The sequence below is a fragment of the Lissotriton vulgaris genome, chromosome 4_1 (assembly GCF_964263255.1).
Source record: "Lissotriton vulgaris chromosome 4_1, aLisVul1.2, whole genome shotgun sequence".
Classification (NCBI taxonomy): domain Eukaryota; kingdom Metazoa; phylum Chordata; class Amphibia; order Caudata; family Salamandridae; genus Lissotriton; species Lissotriton vulgaris.
Genome location: NC_141691.1, coordinates 1,002,351,274 through 1,002,369,894, shown reverse-complemented (window position 1 = coordinate 1,002,369,894; position 18,621 = coordinate 1,002,351,274).

Sequence of the window (18,621 nt, the reverse complement as noted above, 5' to 3'; positions counted from 1 at the left end):
CAGAATGGCAAAACAATTTGTGTGTATCCATTGACTGGTTGCTGAAAGCTCAGCGTTGTCCTACCAGATGTCTGTCTCTGAGGTTGTGATGGGCATAGAGACTGCCTAAAACTGGACTTTGGTGCTAGATATGGAATGATAATCGGATTACCATGGTACACACTGCATGCATCCCTAAGTTTTCAGAGCCAAAGTTTAGTGTGGCTGAAGACTTCAGCCATCTTGGAAACGCCCAAAGTGGGTAGCCCCGGGAACTTTTACCCTATTGTTTAAGGCATACCCAGTGGTCATTTCCATCCACAAGCTTGTGCCAGGCATAAATGTTTTTTCTTGATGCACCAACTTCGGAACACTCCTGTAACTGTAGAAGATCAGAAGAGGACTGAACCTGTTGTCTGGGACCTCAAAACTGCCTATAAAACTAGACCTGCTCTCTATCTTGTTTCCAGGATAAATACGTAGACTTGAAGGGTCAAAAGACTGACCTCCTTTTAAAGCTAAAGGAACTCTACAAGCTACAAGAGGACTTTAACTGCAACTGGTCAGATAAACAGTGACAAATGAACCTGGACTGGACCCTCCTGTTTGCCTCTGCAAGTCTCTGACTCTCCAGTGGTCAAGGGGGGCTTTAGATGTGCTTTGCTGTGGTAGATTAATGTTTAACCACTTAAGTGCTGAGGACAAGATGGGCTCATCTTCCGGGCAGCCAGCCCCAACGGTTCTGAGGACGAGGCCATCACGTCCTTATCACATAACAGGTTAAAGACTAAAGACAGAAGGTAAAATCTTTGACCAGGTCGATCCTAGTTAGTGTATCCCTCCAATGCTCCTCTACAGACAGCATCAAATTGGGCCTAGGTCATGTTTTACCACGACAATTGACTATCATTGACACTTTGTGCTTCTTGTTACTATCTCTAGTTACAACTTAAAAAAATTATAACTCCAATTCCCCTAATTTAATTTTTGTCATTTTGGTGCCATTTTGTTTATACGATTTTACTCTAGTTTTAACTTTGGGATATTTTTTTGCATTTTAACTTTTTTTCCTGTTTTAGTACAGCATGCATACTTTTCACATTGCCTCTAAGTTGATTCTGTCTACTCTGTGCCATAGCCACCAGGGAGGTAGACCTCAGGTTAATTTAATGACTTTAAGGTTTCACCCTGACAAGGCTTGTGGTTCTAACTTGAGTTGGGTTATCATCCCTTCAATTATTACTCCAGTTCTCACACTGTGTTTTTAGGTGGGAGAGTAACAAATGGGATGAATTTGATAGCGTGTGTTACCCTATTTCTTCTAAAATGCATTAGTGATTTGCACCTGCACTTGATCTTTAGTTTTTTCCAAAGTGGTTTTCCTTTCCCATGCCTTGGAAAGTGTTGCAAGACAGTGGAAGGGTTGAGCTCCGGTTTATATAGTGACTTCCCTGATAGACAACCAAGTACAACCCCTTACATTTTCTAGCCACGTTCTGTTAAATATACATTTTTCACCTGAGGAGGTTAAGCTAGGCATCACCTCACAACAACAAAGGACCTGCCCCTAATTGATGTGGACTCAATGATCTCCCGTGTATTTTTTATTATTACCTACTCAACAAAGGATATATGTAAACCTTCCTGTCTCAGTGTGCTCAATCTAGTCACAGGTTTGAAGCAAAAAACGTGTGTGTAACAATATTGTGGCAACCAGCTACCCTCACAGTGCCTTTCTAAGAAGATGTAACCTTCGAAAAAAGGGGGAAGGGGAGTTGTTGGCAGACCCTCACGGGAGCAACACCCGGGAAGGAATTAACAGACTGGTACTCGCCTGTGCCCTCACGTTCTCATCATCAGCTTCAGCCAACTTACAACATAAAGGGGATAACAAACGGTTCAGACAAAAAAACCTTATAAGTGCTCTGTGTAAGTGACCCAATGTGGATTGCCAAACTCTATCATCGAGATCTGGTCCCACCACCGTTTAAAAAGAGTTAGGCTACACTGGCTACACTAATTTTATTCCATGCTGTGTGCCAACTCTACTAAAAACCAACATGTTTCATTGCCTAGTTGTATTTACCAGCAATTTCATCAGGGTTTTGGGTCTGCGCAATCTCTGCACGTTTTGATTCTCCGTTTATTGTACCGGGTGGCTGCTGTACTCATGCCTACCAGGGCCCTCGTAGAAGAATCTGGGTTGCCAGGAACCTGTTGCTTCGTTGCAGGTCCTAGAAACTGCCCTCGGTCAGTTCGGTATTCGTGCAGGAAGAATGGCCTCCGCTCACCGCGCTCACCAACCACATTCCGTTAAATATACATTTTTCACCTGAGGAGGTTAGGCTAGGCATCACCTCAGCCAAACAGGGCTGGGTCCAAGGTCCAGATAAACATCCGGGTGAATTGTTTCGCCATGACTTGTCTGTATGGGTTCCCTATGTCAATTATTTGATTGACGCCATAGATGCAGGAGTTCCAATCCCCGGCACATGTAAATCATCCCCGCTTTTAAAAAGGGGGTTTGGGGAAACTCTACTAATTATTGACCAATTAGCCTCCTAGATGCTCTCCAAAATGTGCAATCTAGACAACTATTAAGTGAACTTAACGATTGGATTGAGGGCCTTAAAATCTTGTCCACATACCAAGCCGGGTTTAGACCAAAAGTTAGTACTATTGACCAAGTTTTAAGGCTACTGATTATCTTCTGGAATTATACTAGACTCAGAGAGGGACATAAATATACTGCATTCGTTTACCTCAGAGCAGCCCCTTTCTCTTGGTCACCAGTGGAATGCTCTGGGCATCCTTAAAGGAATGCAGTGTCCCGGACGTCCTCCTTACCAACATAATTAGACTCCACCAGAGCAATTATGTACATGTTCATTCTTGACCCGGAGGGCAATTGACAAATAGAATCCCAATAGGCAGGGGAGTGAGGCAATGCTTCGGCCTGGCCCCTACCCTCTTTTCCCTGTATGTCAACAATGTAGTGAATGCGCTTTTACAAGGAAATATATAGATACACCTAAACAGGATGGGGCCAAAGTGCTTGCACTTTTATTCACTAACGATACCCTTGATGTGACTTCAGCAGCTTTTGATCAGTTTTAATTCTTTCTGCTCATCTAAGGGCCTTGGGATTAATATCTCGAAAACTACATGTATGACAGTAAGACCACATAAAACATTTACACATGCCTTATCCCTGGCAAGTTAAAAATTAGGTTGTGTCTCCAGGTTTGATTGTCTGGGAATAATGTTTCATAGCAGATTGTCATGGTCCCCACACATTGAGAAGAGAAGAGTTGTGATCCAACATCAAGCCTCAGTGATTTATAAGCAGTTCCAGGGATCAGCTTCGAGAGCCTTACTCTATGCTCTTGAATTATTCAAACTAAAGGCCCAATCTGCTGCCTTGTACGGGGCTGAAATTTGAGGATGCGCCAACCTAGATTCTCTTACCACAAGAGAAAACAAGTTTGTTCGCTCATTACTACATCTCCGTACGAGCACTCCTCTAATACTGATGTTTTATGATGTTGACTTTAAAATTGTGGGAGAAGTAGCATGATTAAGACCCCCCCTATATTGGATGAGGCTTTGTACCACTGAAGAGTTGAGGCTGTATCGGATGGCAGTCAATGAATTGTTAGCTCTTGACAAAGGCCTCACATTCCTGTGGTTCAACCACACCTGTCATTGGTTCAAAGGATTGGACCTTGGATCCTTGTGATCAGAACCTGCCTCGCTGGTGGCTACTTCTAAGCATCAGCTAAAAGTCCAGTATTGGGAGCATATTCAAATCAGTTTCTCTTGTAGTTCCTCCTTAGTAGGCTGACAAACCAATTCCTGCTTACTAAGGATAGTCCCTTTTATGGGACCTTCCTGGAACTTCTGCTCCAACAATTAGCAAAAACATTATATTTAAAATGTCTCTATGCCACACTGCAATTGTGGTCATTCACAGCACTATTGAGCTCTAACAGGAGTGCTGTTCATTATCTGTAACTACTATGTGTCCAGTGGCTGCAAAGGAAACTATACACCATGTGCTATTTTTCTGTCTAGTATATGCAGAGCCTGGAGGGAAATTGATATTCCACTGTGCAAGTATTATGGCTTTCAGCAATACTTGAAGGTATTGAGAATTACTGGCTTTGCTCTAAGCAAGTTCCTATTCATGACAGGGCTTATAGGGAAAGGCAATGGTCTTAAATTCTGGACAGGAGAAATTTGTTGCATGCACTGATTGCTATTTTGCACATGTAAGTGTTTTTACTTCTTGCTGTGTTATGAGAACTGCTTTTATACTTTTTAGAGTGTTTTTATGATTGGCTTGAAGAGATTTGATTTGGACATAACACCTTTGAAATACCAGCCACAAGAAAAAGTAAATTTGGTCGGCTGGCGGGTGGCTTGGCAAAGTATATCAAAATCTCAAACATTCACAGTGCACAGGAACTTACCACCCGCTCTCCTACCATAAAGACAGTTCAGATTAAATTAAATCTTAGGGGGAAAAAAGAAGAGGTGCTGCTGACCAACATTTACATCAATACAAAAAGAAGAAACAGGAGTCGAAACTTCTAATGAACCACCTACACCATTTAATGACTACGCACACCTCTCCCAACTTCATTCTTTCTGAGGACTTTAACCAATACATTTTAGGCTCATCCTCAAACAATGACATTCAGGCTTAGTCCTACTACTGGAATATTCCAACTCAATCCTTTAGCAGCCAAGGTAAAACCTCCAAGCTGGCGAAGGAGCTGCTGGAAGACTTGGAGCACATCGGCCTGAGGGTTCTAAATGGAAGATTTGCAGATGACTCCCCATCTGTTGCCTCATTCAATTCAGGCAACGCAACCTCTACAATAGACTACACGTTAGTCTCCCTCCCACTTTTTCATCATATACTAGGCTTTAAATTAGGAGACAAGGGAGATAGCGACCACCGTCCCCAGGAAGCCTCTATTCTTGCCTTTCCGGATCCAATTCTTCCCAATCCAACAGGACCACATGCCTGTCATACCATAAATCTCAAACAAATTAAATCTTCTGTCACAAATACGATGGAGGTACTTCAAGTAGCAAAACTACAATTAAATAGCTTAAATTATCCGATGGGTAATCCAGTAACCGTTTGGGAAACCTTTACGGACGTTTTTGCAAACACATACTCAACAACAGTATGGCACTTCCCATCTCTTGGCTCTACGGTCACAGGGAAGATTTCAAGCACCCAGAAATTGGCACTAAAAAACCACAAAAAAAGCGATCAACAAATCCCTAAGACTATTGAGAATAAGCCCGGGTGAAAGGGGTCTTCTTGAACGGCTTTGTAAGCACCTTAAAAAAACTTAAATGGGAGGTTAAAAGATCTAATGAAGATGATTTCTGGGCTAAACTTCACTATGACTCTAAGGGGAATAACAGCGCCCGATTTTGGTCTACACTAAACAAATTTTTAAATCCAAAACATGGTGGAATAACATCATACATACCCAACAACTCCTGGGAATCTTTCTTAGAAACTCATTTTAACCAACAAGTTGTTTCAACAAACACACCCCAGGATTCCCAGGAGGGACATCCCCCACAAATAATAAAACTACAGGAAAAATCTAAAATCGGAATAATGTTGTTACACTTAGGGAACTAATCTCCAAAGGAAGGAAGGATGGAGCTCCGGAGCCAAACGGAATTTCTCCAGCCCTCTTCAAACTTGACCCAGAATACTGGGCAAAATCCTTGACCCCCCTCTACACGTCTGTCAGCTACTCCGGGGGTCTCCTTGCATCATGGAAGGGATCAGTTATTGCACCGATATATAAAGCAGGGGACAGAGCGTTACCAAACAACTACCGCCTGATAGCCCTTCTGGACATTGAGGCAAAATACTTTGCAGGGCTTTTACTGACACAGCTGTGCGAATGGGCAACCAAGTGCAATATAATTCCACTTAGTCAAACTGGATATTGTAGAGATATGGGAACCACAACAAACCTCCTGGCACTATCGCTACTTATAGACAAAGCAAAACTGACAAAAAAAACGCTTCACTTTTGCTTTGTGGACTTCAAGGCTGCTTTCGATAATGTCAATCGAGCCAATCTTTAGAGAAAATTAGCCTTCTGGGAGATCCCTGCCTCTCTCCTAAGCCTTTTGATCGAACTGCACTCTAATACGTGGGTTCAGGTGAAGCTTGGGAATGGCACCCACCTCTCCAGGCGCATTCCAACTACAAAAGGCCTCAAGCAGTAGTGCGTTTTAGCGCCAACCCTTTTCAATTTATTTACAGCCGATCTGCCACCTGCTCTAGAAGCCTGCAACGCGCACGCACCCCGATTGGGGGGTAAAGCCCTGCCCAGCGTATCCTATGCAGATGACGTGGTCCTGGTTAGTCATACCAAAATAGGACTGCAGAATCTCATTAACATGTTGCATGGATACGTCAAAGAAAATTTACTTGAAGTAAACATCGACAAAACCAAAGTATTGTCAATAACTGGGAATAAAAAGTCGCACTCCTGGCTCCTTGGAATACAGGTAGTTACAAACTACTCTGAATATAAATATCTTGGCATCATAGTCGACAAAGGACATCGCTTCTCAAACCATCTTGAAGCCACAAAGAGAAAAGGTATGCTGATCGTGACAACACTTAAACAACTTAAAACTAAGTTGACTGGCCCCACTCTTCTACCATTGCTTCGTGTTGACCAAGTTAAAATACAGTCATCAATTACTTACGGCAGCGAAGCATTAAGAGGTACAGTTGCAAAACTGTTGGATACAATTATCTCAAAAGCATACAGACTTCTCTTAAATCTGCCATCTTACACTTCACAAGTCCAGACCCAGCTAGAATTTGGACTGACGAGCCAAACTCTAGCAAGAAGAGGATCATATATTAAGTGCTGGCACAAAATAAAGAACTCACCAGAAAATACATTGAACAACCAGCTTTGGCAAGATCTGAGCAGCTGCTCCAAAATGCCTGGAAAAAATACTTAGAGGAGTATGAAATATGGAAGGGAATGGCCCAGCTATCCAAGGGACAGGGTACCACAGTCCATGAATAAAAAAATAAATTATCCCTTGGGGTCAATAATCAAACATTCATCACAACCATACATCCGTGTACCTCAATGTCCACCTTAAACTCTACCTAATGTTCTATGAGTAAGTGGATCATAGTCTCAATCTCCCTACCCTGAGGTTTATTATAAAGGCACCGGAACAATTTAATAATACAGTTTGTATATTTATTGATATTCACATTTCATTAAAAACACTAAAACACTTTCACAGTGACATTATAATTACAAAAACATCACTCAACATAGTACAGTTCCAAACCTGAAAGAGATTTAAATTCCGTGATTTAGTATATAATCATCGGTGTACCAATTCAAAGGAATCACATTTATATGGTCCAGACTCCAATTGGTCAGTTCTGGGAATTGGTTCCTTGACTTTTGGGTGTTTATATCAAATGAGTCCCTGATTGTTAAAGGACTAAAAGAATTATGGGAAACCCCATTACCGCACGCACAATTCAAAAGTGTAGCAAATAAGAGTATAAAGAGACTCTTGCTCATAGAGGACAAAGCCATTGTTTCCCAGAGGCGTCACGCTTGGATGACTCTGTGTGCATATAAATCACCAGGGTTACAGGCCTACTTTGGACTGGGGTACTGCAGGAAATCAACAGAAGCCTTTTTAAAACATAAGCTAGGAATTCTACCAGCTATACCACATCTACAACCATGGTTGAGAAGGAACTGTGGGACAACATGCAGGTTGTGCGGTGCAGGGAAAGAAGATATGGAACATTTGTTATGCACCTGCTTGAAGTTGAAAGAGGAAAGAGTAGCTCTTCTAAAAACGTCTTTTAATGAACACAAAATACGCACACGCAGACAAGCAGTCCTTGCATGTTTCGACCCAGGATTTCCGTCACTAAACGGGAAGTTGGTGAAATTCCTGAAACTAGTGGTGCTGAAATTAACAAGCCAAGATGTTGGCCCAGACAAGACATAATGAACTATGGACATTTCCCAACCCCTATTTTTCTACTAATATATATTAATAATCACAATCTCTCTTTTTAAGACTTTTTATTCATGAAATGTGCGCCCAAATGTATTTTGTAATGGTTTTAATTAATCAGAAACAATACATTTTTACTTACTTACTTACTTACCTTTGAAATACTGTATTTTAAAGATTATTTTAATGTCTGTAGATTTCATGGAATACATTTTTGCAAAAAAAACATTTACTTTTAACTTTATTAGTTCACCCTGAAAACTATGCCATCGTTCATGACTAGGCATTCCATTGTGTTATTCCTGCAAAGCCATCCTCATCTATATCCATAGTAGGTAGATGCAACTATGAACCCTGTGGATAGAAAGTGACTTTTATCCTTTTCCATGCTATACCATATGCCCTAAGAGAGAACTAACCCCCCCCCCCCTACAGACGACTCTCAGGTCCGCTCCAATTAAAACTCCAGCTTAGCCACCATCCCCAAGTGCTCACATTTCCATTGTCACAGTTAACAGATTTTCACAGGATTTTCATTCCATTGAGAAGCATGAGCACAGCAAACTCTTCCAATTTTCCCTGCTTCCCACCCCAGCTCCAATATATAGGATTCAATTTATCTTCTTGATGCCTCCTTGCATAACTGCAGATTCACTAGCAAACACAGGTTAGACAATGCTGACATTTTCATGCACAACATGCATCTTCTGATCTTGGCGGAAAGCTTGGTAAATAATATGTTACAAACCTTTACATGCATTCTTCTCCCTCCAAACACCCTACCATCCACCTGGAATAAGAAAGAAGAATTGGTGCTATAGTCGCAAGGATTAACAGAGGCTCCATTCACACATGTGCACTGTTTCTTAATGTCATTACACTTTCTGATGGCTGGAGCTCAAATGTCACCACATCCCATCAAAATTAATGTTATATGCCATAATGTATGTGACAATTGTAACATTTGTTTAAGAGGTGCATTGCTCACCTTGCTCCTCAGCTGATTATTTTAACCAATTGCGTGCCTGATTCAAAAAGGTAACTTACACTTTTGAGTAAGGTTACTAAGTTTTATTTATTCACAGACCTTGAGTATAAGTTTCTACTAATCAAAAAAAGTACACAATGTAACAACATATACCTCTCCAAAATATAAATTGCTGACAGTCTTGTTTTGAAATCATATGCCAATAAATTAATGGCTGATGGCTTTTTACATTAAAGAATGCTACCCAATTACACAGATGTCAAAAGCACAAAGACAGTTATTTGCTCCATGCCCATCTCTTACTGGAATCCATGTTCTCCAAAAACCAAGACAATATTCCTTTTTATATTTGGTTGTGGTCACTACTGATTTCCCATGTTCAGTATACCTTAGCGTTTTTTCAAGTAAAGACTTATTTTCAGTAGTTTGAATGCTCTAACTATGCCTTACCTTCAGAATTCTCAGAAATTGATTAATTTGTGTATTGCTTCCACAGTTCATCAAGGCACACTGTCATGTTCTTATACTCTCATCCAATTCCTGCAATGAAACCAACTTAAATGTATCTTTTTTTCTCTTCTATAGTGAATGAGCTGAATCCTATTCATTAAACTGCAGAATTATTATTATTATGATTTAATTATTTAAGCTCTTCTGAATGTTTATACATCTGATATATCATTCTTCCACCCAAAAGAGTGTTACTGATTTTATTGCTATTTCAGATACCCAGGCACAGGTTTGGTTGATCTTCTTTAGAGGTTCTGTGGTCAAGATCCCTTTTCCGACATTTTTTTCTCTTGCATTTGCTGCATAGCTTGTATGCATTACAATAAGTCACTGGATTTAAATTGTTTGATCATAAGCCCTATTTAAGAAGCCAACCCGAAGCATACTCAAAATGACCACTACTAAATTCTAGGTTTGGAAGCATCACAAGAATTGTGACTCTTTTACATCTTTCCTTACTCACTAGAAACTGATGTAAGAAAGAAGAAAACCTTACTTAAATCCATTAGCATTCTTGTTTAACTCCTCTATCTATCTATCTATCTATCTATCTATCTATCTATCTATCTATCTATCTATCTATCTATCTATCTATCTATCTATCTATCTATCTATCTATCTATCTATCTATCTATCTATCTATCTATCTATCTATCTATCCATCCATCCATCCATCCATCCATCCATCCATCCATCCATCCATCCATCCATCCATCCATCCATCCATCCATCCATCCATCCATCCATCCATCTATCTATCTACCTATCTATCTATCTATCTATCTATCTATCTATCTATCTATCTATCTATCTATCTATCTATCTATCTATCTATCTATCTATCTATCTATCTATCTATCTATCTACCACTCTCTTGTCCTCTCTGCCTTTCTCATTCTGTCATGAAATATATCATCTATATATGATCTTTATATCATTCTACTGTTTCTCCTCCTGTCTTGCTCTACATAGCTATCTGTCTCTTTCTTTCTCTCTTTGCTTCTCTCTCTCTGCCTGCTTCCTTCCATACGCCTCTTGCATCTTCTCACTCTTCCTCTAATTCCCTGTTTATTTCATTATATATCACTATATCCTTCCTTCTCTGTGCCTCCCATTTTCTCTGTCTCCAGCTTGGTGTCCACCTCAAGTAATAACATCAATATTGTGTTATGTCTAGTCAGAGGTTTCTGTAATTTAAACCTGAGCTCAACCCCATGTAGCTGTGGTATAGAGCACACGGGTTTAACTTAGAGCAAAGGTGTTAGGCATTTGAAATTCTAAAACAGTTACAAAGTTGGAAACACAGCACAATAAAACTCTCACTCCACTTTACAGAAATTTCGAAAAATGTAATCATCAAAATGGCACAAAAATAACAAAAATGCAATAAGGCAACGGGATATATGAATTGTTAAACCTATTGCTCTTAAGATGGTCTTCCCTCAAACTGTTTGCCTGCTTACCTCCTCCTTTCGCTGATTCTTTTTGTTGGCCTTTGGACTCTGAGCACTTTACCACTGCTGGCCAGTGCTTAAGTGAAGGTGCTCCACCCCTAAACATGGTAACATTGGTGTATACACAATTGGCACATTTACTTTACCTGAAAATCACTTGTATAGTGGTATACCATATACCCAGGGCCTGTAAATTAAATGCTGCTAGTGGTCCTGCAGCACTGGTTGTGCCACCCAGAAAAGCAGCCCTTTAAACACGTCTTAGACCTGCCACTGCAGAGCCTGTGTGTGTAGTTTTCCAGCCACTTCAACTTGGCATTTAAAACCCTTTGCCAAACCTGAAACGTCCCTTTTATTACATATATGTCACAGATAAGGTAGGCCCTAGGTAGTCCATATGACATGGTGCTGTGTAAGTAAAAGGTAGGACATGTACTTTTTAGTTTTGAAAGTCCTGGTAGTGAAAAACACCTACATTTGGTTTTCACTTCTGTGAGGCCTACTCCTCTCACAGATTAACATTTGGAATTCCTTAATACACTTTTAAGCTGTAATTTCTGATTAAAAAGGAGGAGCTGTTTCATGTTTTATATCTTTTGAATGGTAATGACAAATCCTCTTTACTGGTAAAGTTACTTTGGCATTACTACTTTAGAAATGCCACTTTTAGAAAGTGTATTAAAAAAAGAGCACTCCTCTCATGCCCCCACTGCTGCACTGCCAACATGGGAATCACTCCAACCAGTATATATCCTTAGACCAGGTATTCCAATGTAGACACTTTTTACCATATCATTTTTGTCATCCAATATTATATCTATGCACTCTTAATCTTCATGACAGCGGAGGCAGTGTGATTAGATCTGTAAACTTTATTAGTTCTTCCAATACCAAATGCTCGCCATTCCATGCTTTAAACAAAGGTACAAAAGGGGGTGGTGATGGACGGAGCATCTGAATCAATCAAATACTCACACCCAGTCAAAAGATCTGGGTTTAATCCATCACCTTTCTTTAGCCCACTCTGCCACCCCAGTTCAGACATGGCTATATGCAAATCAGTCTGACTCTGTGCCTCATGGAAACAGACCAGCCCGAACTGCCAAGCCATGTCTTCCCTGGACCGGAAACAAGCTTCCGAGGACCGGTTTTGTACCGCTTTTGGCCGCCATAAGTGTGGCAGGGTATGCTCAGACGTGAGTCCCTTGCTCACTTTGCCACTGGATTCAAGCAAGCCGGGCTGAAGACGGCTGGAATGCCAGAAACCGGTCCTCGGAAGCTTGTTTTTGGTCCAGGGAAGACATGGCTTGGCAGTTCGGGCTGGACTGTTCCCATGAGGCACAGGGTCAGACTGATTTGCATATAGCCATGTCTGAACTGGGGTGGCTGAGTGGGCTAAAGAAATGTGCTGGATTAAACCCAGGTCTTCTGACTGAGTGTGAATGTTTGATTGATTCAGATGCTCCGTCCATCACCACCCTCCTTTTGTACCGCTTTTGGCCGCCATAAGTGTGGCAGGGTATGCTCAGACGTGAGTCCCTTGCTCACTTTGCCACTGGATTCAAGCAAGCCGGGCTGAAGACGGCTGGAATTCCAGAAACCGGTCCTCGGAAGCTTGTTTCCGGTCCAGGGAAGACATGGCTTGGCAGTTCGGGCTGGACTGTTCCCATGAGGCACAGGGTCAGACTGATTTGCATATAGCCATGTCTGAACTGGGGTGGCAGAGTGGGTTAAAGAACGGTGATGGATTAAACCCAGATCTTCTGACTGGGTGTGAGTGTTTGATTGATTCAGATGCTCCGTCCATCACCACCCCCCTTTTGTACCGCTTTTGGCCCCCATAAGTGTGGAAGGGTATGCTCAGACGTGAGTCCCTTGCTCACTTTGCCACTGGATTCAAGCAAACCGGGCTGAAGACGGCTGGGTTGCCAGAAACCGGTCCTTGGAAGCTTGTTTCCGGTCCAGGGAAGACATGGCTTGGCAGTTCGGGCTGGACTGTTCCCATGAGGCACAGTGTGAGACTGATTTGCATATCGCCATGTCTGAACTGGGGTGGCAGAGTGGGCTAAAGAACGGTGATGGATTAAACCCAGATCTTCTGACTGGGTGTGAGTGTTTGATTGATTCCGATGCTCCGTCCATCACCACCCCCCTTTTGTACCGCTTTTGGCCGCCATAAGTGTGGAAGGGTATGCTCAGACGTGAGTCCCTTGCTCACTTTGCCACTGGATTCAAGCAAGCCGGGCTGAAGACGGCTGGAATGCCAGAAACCGGTCCTCTGAAGCTTATTTCCGGTCCAGGGAAGACATGGCTTGGCAGTTCGGGCTGGACTGTTCCCATGAGGCACAGGGTCAGACTGATTTGCATATAGCCATGTCTGAACTGGGGTGGCAGAGTGGGCTAAAGAACGAGGATGGATTAAACCCAGATCTTCTGACTGGGTGTGAGTGTTTGATTGATTCAGATGCTCCGTCCATCACCACCCCCCTTTTGTAACACTTTAAACAGAGGTACATCCAAATCATTCACAGTTAGAAGTCGACAAGCTTTATAAATACCCAATGCATTTCGCGCCAACTTGGCTTTTGGTCAGGGGTTACTGAAACAATACGATAAACAACTTAGTCACATTTTATACTGGTGGGAGTGATTCCCAAGTTGGCAGTGCAGCAGTGGTGGCGAGAGAAGAGTGCTCTTTTTTGAATACATGAGTATTAACCGTGGTGATTGGCGATCCACGGACACTGTTTGCATGCATTGAAGTTCATGGAGTTTGGATAACAACGAAAGGGAAGGTGTGCATGCTCTATTACATGTTTTTCTGCATCGCACTTTTAGAAAGTGGACATTTCTCGGCTCTTACATCTCTGTGTGCCTTCAGCTGGGTTCCAATACACATCTGGGGTAGGTGACAGCTACCTTCTAGACAGTCACAAACATAGGAAAGTTATGAGTGTCTGAGTACTCATCTGCATTCTGATGGCTCTTCCTTGGCAGGAAGGGAGGGAGGGGCTGACATTTACACCTGAATAGGCAGTGTCCTGTCCCCAAAGGGCTGATTAATGCCTAGTCTTGCACCAGGGCTGGGAAGAAAGGGCTTCTGTGTACCTCAAAGACCCTTCTTTGGAGTCACACCCACTTCAAAGACACAACTAGGTATGATTACTGGGGTTCTGACCCCACCATATCAGACACTTCTCGACCTGTAACTGAACTCGGTCAGAAGACCTGCTGTGCTTCATCAAGGACTGAAACTCTGCTGCACTGTTCACCTGAAAGGCCTACTTTTCTGCTGTGCTGCCCTACTGCCTGCTGCTCTTTAACACTGCTGAGGGACAGCTGGATTCTGCCTTGCAACTTAAGTGATCTCCAAGGGCTTGTTGGCTTGTTGCCTGTTGCTTGAGACTCAGGGCTATCAAAGTCTCTACACCTGCTCCGGTGCCTGGTTTACTGGAAGTTAACTCAGATAGCTGCACCAGAGAAATCAAAGCATCTCCAGTCTGTGCGTAGCTGTACTAGTGCATTGATCCTGTTGCACGAGTAAAAGGGGTGCATCTCTTTTGGAACAAACACATTGCCTTTAGATTCAGACGCATCAGAACTGCGCACCACTGCAGCAGCAATGTGGAGGGATTAACGTAGCCCCTCGACTGCGCGAAGAAACATGGTGCACTTCACATCAGAACCATCACTTCTCATCGATTCATCTATGGAACTGATGCATCACCATTACCATGTTGAGAAAATTGATGCATCACCTCCACTGTGGGTTCGACATCGACACATTGCTAATCTGTATCCCACAATTTCTGTTGCAACCAGGATCAAGGTAATCTGTTCACTGAGCCTATGTGGCTCCTGTCCTCAGCTTGTAATTAATTATGGTTAGCCTGAACTGTTGACTTTGTCCCGGTCCAGAGTGACCAGATAACCCAAATTGGCAGTTATTGCTTCTAAGCACAAGAACGTAAAAAAAAGTCCATATATCAACTTCTACTTATTGGATTTTTGTCTGTTTGGTCTTGATTTATAAATGTATTTTATATGTTTCTAAACCAGTGTGGAGTCTTGTTGTGGTGTTTTCATTGTGTTACTGTGTGTTGTGTTGCACAAATGCTTTACACATTGCCTCTTTAATTAAGCCTACTGCTCTGTGCAAAGCTACTAGAGGATGAGCACAGGTTATATTTTAGTGTGCATCTGACTTACCCAAACTAGAATTGTGGTTCCTGCTTGGTCAGTGTGCATACCTCTTCCAACCTGAAATACAATTTATTACCTCAATGTTTAAAGATTAAAGTGAAAATAGGGCCAAAAAGAGCAACGTGCCAATTGTAGTCAATTGTCATAGTAGACTAGTACATAAACATGATTTGAAGGTGTACGCAATGATGCCCTGGTCAGGTACAACAAGTAGATTGGCCCTACTGGGGCATGAAGAATGGAAGTTCCAATCTGAAAATAGACTTCTTCATGTGAGGGGCACATGAAATTCAAGTTGACGCTGTGGACCTGCAAGTTCATTACTCTTCGCAGTTGGTCCCATTGAAGCTTTGGAGCTGTTGAGCAAAACAATTTGAAAAAGTTCCCAAACTTATTTTCAAACAGAGACTCCAAGAGTGTCAGGCAGAGGGGAACAGTGAAGTTCAGTTCAGGTCCAGTTTACCGGCCTGTAGGTGATAGAAACCCTAAGTCACTCCAAGTTCCACTCCGACCAATTAGGTAAAGGTTCCAAGGCCCTGACCTGCCTACATTTGCAGTAGTTCCTGTCTGCTTCAATACCCTGCAACAGGGCCAAAATGACACGTGTCAGAGCATTTTCAAGATTGTGAAAATCTTCAGCCACACTAAACTTGGGCTCTTTGGGTTGGGCATGTGTGTAGGGATTGTACTATGGTAATCCTAGTGTCCTGAAGAAAGAAGGGCATGATGTTCCTAAGTGAAAAAAGAGGGGAGGAAGAGGCGGGGGAGTCAATTTGATGAATCCAGGCGTTCATAGGGGGGTGAAAGGGTGAAAAAGGAATAGCTCCAATTAGGAGCAAGGGCCCTCATGCACCCAAGAGGGTGTCATGCTTCTACATTGGGCAGCTCCTTGTTGGGCCGGCGCTGCAATGCCCAACAGGCCCCGCAGAGGGGCTCTGTGCCTGAGGTCTTCTCTGTTTGCCGACGTGAAACTAAAAGATAATAGTGGGGCGTATGTGTAGTGAGTAGAGGTGGGAGAATGTGAATGCTGTTTAAAAATAGCTACCAGAATCTCCAAAAATATTTGCTTCGCTGGGTTCCTGTGCTATGAGTAAAACAAACAACTAAAGAGTCATGGCTGAAGGGGAAAATGATATCCACTTGATCTCAGGGTGATGTATAAGGTGTGCAGGAAGTCGGCATGGTTTGTGCCCTATGTTGTCCAGACGGATCTAGGCATTTCATCAAGACCGGGGGATCCTCATCTACTCTAAGGGGATGGAATGGGTTTGTATGGGAGAGGTCACGTCCCCTACAGTCTGGAGTCATTTTGTAGTCCAGTAGCAAAAGTGAAAAGGAAGAGACAATTTTAAATGAGGTAAAGAGATGTATACCTTCTGGAAAAACACCTAGGGTGAAGGTTATTAGACCCAAGCATGACATCCAGGGTACTTGCTGAATGGCAAGGGTAGAGGTACTCGATTCGAGGTTCTCCGAGGCGCGGGACCTACCCGTGTCTGGCCGTCACAGGGTGTGCCTTTAGGTGAATGCCACAGTTCATAAATTAGGAGTCAAAGGGGATGGATGGGTTGAAGTAGAATCAAAGGAGAAAGTACTGCTTCACTGACTGTGCATTCAGTAACTGTTCAAGCAGACCCAGACTCTTGCTATCTGACATCTCACCATTCTACCCCACTTGTATGGGAGTCTTGGTTCCCTAATGTCCCCTAGTATAACCTAGGCATCTTTAATGTTATTTTTGTGCTAACTTTTCCTTGTCTTCATATTTAAAATGCTTAGCAAATGGCTGACAGATTTTTTTGCTGCTGTTTTGTGGTTTATGTTTACTTTTTTGTTAGCTAATCATCTTTTTGCCAAGTAAATATTATCTCCCTTAGATTTTTAATTTGCTGATAAAGTGTTCCACTATCTCATCTTTGGGCATGCTTCTTAAGTCTGCTAGCAACTTTGGCTCTCTGTTACAAACCTAATTACATGAGTAAAGATGAGAGCTAATACCTCTATACCCAGCTATTTAGGGGGGCAGAGTAAAAAAAAGTGGTTTGGTAAGTATATACTTGGCCCACTACTGCTGCCAACTGCTGTTGGTCTTGCATGAAGTTTATGGAAATGTGCCATGTCTCTGGAGGTGATATGCTACCTAAATAGGTTCAAACACATGAAGGTTTACCTTTGAATATTCCAACTGAGGAACTTACATTTTAGGTCACTGTGCATAATAATCCCTGCTTACAGGAAGAAAACCATTGGTGACACTATTTTCTACATTCAGGAAGGAAAATTGAGGATATTCCCTACCCGCAAAGGTCTGGGTCACTGAGAATCACTAAGAGTTCAGAATAATGGTTAATACCTTCCTATTTTCAATCTGATCCAACAGAAAAACTACTTGAACTCAACTTCTGGGCTCCCTGCAAATAAATAGATGCCCTTCCTGGGCATCCTAGATCAAGGAAGAAACAAATCAACTGAATTCCTCTAAAAGCAACTAACATCATGGAGAACCACTTCCCCATAGAAAAGTGGTCTTCACACTTTTTTTGCCAACCCCGACTCCGTGAGCAGAATGTTTGGGGGATTGGGCCACCCTAAAATATATGAAGGGTCAGACAGAGAAAAGGGTAAGAAGGTTAAATAAATTGTTAGTATATTGGAAATTCCACTCGGCAAAAGCCCTAGTCAGGTCCTCTTACCAAAGTCTCATTCTGATCTTTTCTGCAAAGCACCATACTGATCTTTACTTACAATGTCCTATCCTGAAAACCCTGCAAATTCACACCCAGAACAAATCTGTCAAGGTTTCTAAAAGCTTATGTATCACATATCCAAGGTTTCAATGTGCTAAACAGTGGCGGCCAGCACGGATTCGGGGCGGAGGGCAGATAGGGGGGTAAGGGGGATTAAAAAAGAAAAAAAACATACCTAATCACTAAGTCTCTTCTCCGTCTCTCAATAGCCGTCCCTACCCTGGGGTCCGAACAAGAAGCACCTAGGCTGCCCTGAGCCAATCACAACACTGCAATGTAGGGTTGTAATTTGTCTGAGTGCCGGGGTTTGGTGCTCAGCCAGGAAGTGGGAGTTTAGGCCTGTTCTCCACCCAAGCTGTGATACAGCCGTGGTGGAGAACATGCAAAGTGTGCATGACAGTTAGTCCTGCACGAGAGGGTTGGCCAATCATTTATGCACACTTGGAGTCAGCAAACAACTCCTACTCCTGCTCCTCTGTCATCGGAGCAGCCACACCCGTCCACAAACCTGCCTTAACAGGAAAACATAAAAAGATAATAACGTTGTGCTATTGTCATTTTATGTTTTCTTTATTTCACTCCTCCAAAGTAGTGAGGCGACGCTAGCCGCCACTGGTGCTTAGGAGTGACATTCAATGACCAAATGCGCGACACTTAGAGTAAAACTTGGTCATGA